This window comes from Curcuma longa, unplaced genomic scaffold (genome assembly GCF_044706935.1).
Source record: "Curcuma longa cultivar G26 ecotype Majalengka, Jawa Barat unplaced genomic scaffold, ITB_CL_G26_1.1 contig_25580, whole genome shotgun sequence".
NCBI classification, from domain to species: Eukaryota; Viridiplantae; Streptophyta; class Magnoliopsida; order Zingiberales; family Zingiberaceae; genus Curcuma; species Curcuma longa.
This window is the reverse complement of record NW_027432816.1, coordinates 31,500-38,086: the sequence shown is the minus strand read 5'-3', so window position 1 is coordinate 38,086 and position 6,587 is coordinate 31,500. Positions and strand designations below refer to the sequence as shown.

General features: G+C 38.9%; 1 pseudogene; it reads left to right on the top strand.

Moving 5' to 3' along the window:
• Positions 1-344: 344 nt before the first annotated feature.
• LOC141818668 (protein-tyrosine-phosphatase MKP1-like) lies at positions 345-4,936 on the top strand (annotated as a pseudogene).
• The last annotated feature ends 1,651 nt before the right edge of the window (positions 4,937-6,587 follow it).

Genomic DNA, 6,587 nt, shown 5'->3' with positions numbered 1-6,587 from the left:
TACATTCTAAAATTCAAATTTCAAATAGAACAAGCAAGCGCAGATCTCTTTCTCCGAGCCGCCGTCGCATCGCCGTTACTTTATTTAATTATAATGTTTTATAATTGGAATACATCTCCGTCGACGACCGATCAAACTTCTCTCCGTCAAACTGGGGCCAGTCCCAAGCCGTTCCAAAGTGCAGTCAAATACCGTTCCACTCGCCACCTGTCGCTCGATCCTTCGTCCACTTTAGTGCAAACACATGATCGCTTTTCCAAAACTTGTGTTTCCCTCTCCTCTCCTCCCCCTCTCTCTCTCTTGCCTTCTGCCGTGGTCGGAGGGTTCCTCTTCCTCCGTTCTCTCTCTCTCTCTCTCTCTCTCTCTCTTGCCTTCTGCCGTGGTCGGAGTTCTCTTGTAGATCGGTGGGTGTTCGCATGAATTATTGTTGCTTTTGCTTTCTAGCGTTGGAGGCATCGAGCCCCTCGTATTGGAAAATAGCTACAATTTAATATTGTTTAATCAGAATATCCTTTTGTTTTGGTATGCTGTTTGTTGAGTAAAGATTTCAGCTTTGTGCACTTCAGTTTTGCGGTACCACTTCGACCGGCTTCACTCGGGGTGGAAGAAGGGGATGAGTACTTGATTCAGGGCGGCAATTGTCCAATGGGTAGCGAACAAGGTGCCTCCGGCTCGTTGTCCGATGGTATGAGCTTTAGGAGGTCAGCGTCATGGTCTGCTTCCCGGACGTTGGCGCAGGAGCCTGCCTTGGACTACTCTTCCTGTGACAATAGCTCTGGATATGGCTCACACCGCTGCTTCCCTCTTCCCCACACGCCCAGATCCCAGAGCCAAAAGGCTAGACTGGGTCTCCCGCCCCTTGCCATCGCTCGCCGGAGCTTGGACGAGTGGCCTAGGCCTGGCTCTGATGATGTCGAAGAATGGTCTCAGCCACCTACCCCCAGCGCAAAGGCGGAAACCCACAAGCCGGTTAATGGCATGAAATTGCAGCTTCCTTCCCCGTGTTCAAAAGGTAGGAGAGATCAGTTGGCCTTTTTTGATAAGGAATGCTCCAAGGTTGCGGACCATATCTACTTCGGTGGAGATTATGTAGCTAGAAACCGAGAAATTCTTCAAAAGCATGAGATCACCCATGTTTTGAACTGTGTTGGCTTTGTTTGTCCAGAATACTTCAAGATCGACTTTGTTTACAGGACTCTTTGGTTGCAGGACAGCCCAACAGAGGACATAACAAGTATTTTGTATGATGTATTTGATTACTTCGAGGATGTTCGGCAGCAAGGTGGCAGGGTGTTTGTCCATTGCTGTCAGGGTGTGTCACGATCTACTTCTCTGGTTATAGCTTATTTGATGTGGAGAGAAGGGCAGACTTTTGACAACGCCTTCCAATTCGTAAAGGCTGCAAGGGGGATTGCTAATCCCAACATGGGTTTTGCTTGTCAATTGCTACAGTGCCAGAAGAGGGTCCATGCGATCTCATTGAGCCCCACTTCAGTGCTCAGGATGTACCGAATGGCTCCACACTCCCCCTATGATCCTTTGCATCTTGTTCCTAAATTGCTAAACAATCCTTCTCCAGCTGCTTTGGATTCTAGGGGAGCTTTCATCGTGCATGCTCTTTCATCCATCTACGTATGGATTGGTAATAACTGTGAATATGTAATGGAGAAGGATGCAAAAGCTTCTGCCTTTCAAGTGGTAAGGTATGAGCGGGTGGAAGGGGAAATTATGACAATTGAAGAAGGGGAGGAGCCCTTTGAATTCTGGGAGGCCTTGTCCATTGCACAACTTTCAGAACATGGTGGCAGAAAGGTCAGTGAGGATTTGATGAAATCATCTGCTAAGATGCTAGTTGGTGCAAGGAGAGTTGAATCCTATGATGTTGACTTTGGGCTTTTCTATAAGGCTCTCACTGGAGGTGTCATCCCACCATTCTCTTCTTCAAGTAATGGTCAGGAGACCCAACTCCCAACCAGAGAAAATAGCTGGAGTATATTGAGGCATAAGTACCTCTCCAGAGACATCTTCAGAGTGTATTCAGATACTGCATCAATCAGGGATATTGATCCACTTGGAATCAGATAACAAATTTTAGCTGTAGATGCTTTGGCATCTCCTTCATTCCAGTCTCCTAGTTCTGTTTCTTCTGGCTCCCTTAGTTCCAAGTGTAGTTCAGAGTCTCCTTCAGTTTCACCATCTACATGCTATCCCCTTCCCCTACTCTGTCACCTGCTTCACATAACTTATAATTTTTTGTCAACCACTATCCGTTCTTTCCAGCACTCCATCACTGTGGAACCACTGAGACCATGCACAGAATGATTTTCTTCTTTGCCAAAACATCTTTGTAGTTCAATTGCTGAAAGAAGGGGACACTTTATTTCTTTGAAGTTGCCTATATTACATAGTGGTGCTTCACCGTTATCACCAACAGGTTCAAATTTAGCATTTGGAGATCTAGAAACTGATCAAAAGGTATTTCATGATAAAATTTCAATAGCTGATACTTTAGGTTGCACAAATAGTTTAGAACAAAAATTGCACTTTGGTCAAGAGGAATCATTGAATAGTACATCAGAGAACCTAGAAATTGTCCAAATAGACAACCTTTGGAATAGTGATAAATCAATTCATGGGTTGACAGGATCTACTGGCACTTGATTAGATATTCTGATTCCTACAAAACTGTTAGTGTACCGCTGGCCCAATTTGGAGAAGCTTACTACATTTTCCATGGAAGATTTTGACTTCCGATACCAGTCAAAATCCAGAGGAATATAAGGTTCTGGTTCTGTGCATAGGTGGTCATTTTAAACAGAGAAATGGATCAACCCCATTGAAGGAGGACCAATATGACACTGAAATTCCAATTGACTGTATCAAGTTGGTCGTAATTTTCTTGACACAATTGGCCTTCCGAAAAATCTCCAAATAAAGGTACAATTTATCACATCCGAATTCTGTTTCATTCAAAAACATCTGAATAGTGTTGTATACACAATTCTAAATTCTGTTTTATCCAATAACATCTGGATTCTGTTGTATATGTAATTGTGAATATTAGTCAGAATATACTTTTGATGCTACTTAAGTGTGCCTTTAAATCACTTTCTGCATGTGTAGTTGTCCAATATTTCTAGTAGAGAAATGTGAACTTGCAAGCAAATATTATTACTACTCTTGTATGAGTTTTATTTATCTGCTGCAAAGTGATTCTTTTTCTTCTTTACTTGGTAATCCTTTGTGCTGTTATGGTGACTAGATTCATAGATACTTGTAAGCCAAACAGAATGTATCATATATGTTATTGCTATTTGTAGAGTTAAGCAATCACAAATTCCAACTAAAATAAGATCTAACTTCCATGATAAAGACAACTTTAATTCACCCGGCAAAGTGCTCACTTTGGATGTGATTCTTGGACCTCCAGTACATTTGTTAGGATAAAACCTATGAATCTCTATTAGATTGCTATTACCCTTGGAGCTTGAAATTGACACATTCTAGTGCATAATGCATATAAAAATAAGTTGCTCTTTTGTTTCTGTTTTTCTGCATATATATTATTTTCTAATTGATGTGATCACTGTACGAGTTGCCTTGTTACGGAGGTGTCTTTCACATATACGAGGATAACAGTAGCGCAATAAAACTTATCAAACTATTATCACACAGGTTGAACAATATTTATATTTTAAATTACTTTTGCTTCACCAAGTTATAACTTGTATTGCACATTCACAGTTTCAGTTTTTGATCTTGCTTACCTAGAACAAATTATTGTATGTTTGAGCTATGCGGTAAAATTGTCGAAGCTTAGCAAAATGTGAGCCTCCTAGAGCAAGTTCATGAGGTTTATCAATATTATTGATGAGATTCGGATCATGTAATTGTGATATAGGAATCACTTGGTCAAAGATAGGATTGTATCATTATGTTTCCTTTTTAAGATATTGTGTATAACCTGTGACTTTTGGAAGTTCCATCTTTATCCTACAATGATCATGGTTTTGATCACATTGATTTACCACTACTGAAGCATGTATTTGGAATTTGTTTCATAATTAGGTTATGAAGGAACAGAAGGCAGGGGAGCTTTTTGAACTGTTGAAATCCACTTGATGCCATCTCACTGACAATTTCTAGGCGTCTTGCGAAATTGGGGTTACCTTCCATCAATTTTTTGGCCGGCAAATAACAGGTCAGTGAATATAAGGCTTAGATCACACTCGCCTACATCGAATCAATGGATTGCGCATAACATACTTTTCATCTTCCCACCCTTGCCGCACAACTGCCATGGAAATCATCTTCCTACCCTTGCCGTTGTCTTGTTCCTCTTGTCTCTCGACAAGAAGTGATTGCTTATAAGGGATTTTGTGATAATTTTGGAACGCTGCTGACTTGCAATACATTGCTAATTATCTCATTGCCTTTTTCACTGCTAAGTCGACGACATGAAACTTCTGATCCATTAATACTGTGTATTATCTCAATCAGATATACAGTCTCTTGGTTGCTATTTCCTGGATATGGATGTGACTCAATGAAGCTGCGATGCTTTTGTGCCCAAATGCAGTTCAGTATGGCAGGTCACGATTATATGTTAGGAGATTATCTCCTTTCTAAGTGAATCCTAAATGAACTTCATCCAATTCATCAAGGTAACAAAATCAATTCCACAAGTCTTGTAATTTTGGAAGATGCGTGAAAGGAGGTAAAAGAGGAGAGAAAGAAACTTCACCGAGAGAAATAGAGAGAAATTTCACCCTCTTTAGTTTCAGGCTAACAAGTAAAACTTCTGCTTGCCTATATGCCAAGAAATTTCTTACCTGTGTTGACATTTTAAGGTGTATTGGACTTTCTTGCGCATCACAAAGTGATAATAATATTCACATGCATAGTGGTGCCTTTCCTACTAGTTGGATTTTCAGATCAGCGGTTAAATAATAAATTTTAATATGGTATTAGATTGCTAATTTTGTGCAAATTCTTGTCTCTTCATTAGTATTCTCCTTGATTCATACATTTAATTTGGTTACTCGAGTCAAATACTGCCACACACATAGAGTAGTGATGGGAATATAAATTTATTAATCTCTTATCAGCTAGCTTTTTCTGTTTGTCCTTCAGTGCTCCATTGTTAAATGAGAGTTCAAATATAAAAGGTTCTCTATTTAATTGTCTCGTAGTTTGAGGTGTATTATGCTTCATTTTGTGCTACTTAGTCTCACACTGTTAGCCAGCATTTTGCACATATGTTAGGTCATCTTAACATTTTTTAGTAGAATTAATCTCTCTCCTCCTTAGCTTTAGTATTGTTCTATATAAAAATTCCATAATGTTATCTTATGGTGTTAAAACCCATGTAAAATATCTGAAGAGCATTATCCTTTGTCTCGCTCTATCTCCCTTTATAATCGATCAAGATTGTATGGCAACAATAGTAATATCCAAAGAATATCATCTTTTGTCTCACTCTAGTCGCCTTTATAATTGATCCAAGTTTTAAGGCGCCATGGTAGTGAATGACCATAACCCTACTCTAAGAATGTTGCTTTTGCCATGTAGCCGACTCCTCTCCTAGGTACATTTGTTGCAATCCTTAGCCAAATCCTCTCCATACTACAAGTACTAACTTAATTACAGTAAGGTTGGTGATCCTCTATTTTTACCGACGAACTTTGCAAAGCTTAAACAATTTAATACTATGTGTTGATGCAATTGTGCGCTAAGTGATCACATTTAACCAAAATAATTTTGATGCATTTGATTATGAGTTTAAGATAGATTTATATATGTTATTGATGTGTATTTGTAGCGATTTGATAGGATGGATATGAAACTCATAAGCTTGTGATTCAATGTGGTCGAGTTGTGTTCAATAACTTGGTTCGATCAAATTAGTTGTTCAATAGCTTAGTGATATGTAGAAATTGGCAAAAGATGGTATAAGACATTTGAGAAATCACATGATGAAGAGTATTATGTTGAGTTGATGAAGCTTACAGAGCTTAACTTGACACGACTAAGAGCATTTTGGCTCGATGGCTCAAAGGTCTACTAAAGATTATGGAAAGATGGTATGAGATTTTTGAGGGATCATAAAGACACACAATTACACAAACAGATGGAAGTCTAAATAGGTCAAAAGTGATCACATTAGCAATTGGAAATTTTATATAGGATTTAAAGTTAATTAAATACTTAATAGACAAGAAAGATTTGAAAGTGAGGTTTCTTAATAAACAAGGAAGATTTGAGAGTCGAGACCTCTTGGTAGGCCTAGTGAGTTGTGAGAGTTAAGTCAAGTTATACATTGAGATCCAGGTGGATCTTGGCTAAAGCTTTGACTAAACCTTAGATTGATTGTAGTTTATAATTTGTTTATGCAATTATTCTCTAGAGTTTTGATGTTTGAAAAGACACTTAAGTTTGATCAGTTTGACCAAACGTTGATCCAAATATGACTTGATATTTGAATGTGATTTAAATCTAGTCAGCTCAAAGTTGATCAGATGATTAATAAGGAAAAGTCTAGTCAGAACCAGATGAGTAGCAAGGGATGTCCTAATTGAAGGTTAGGC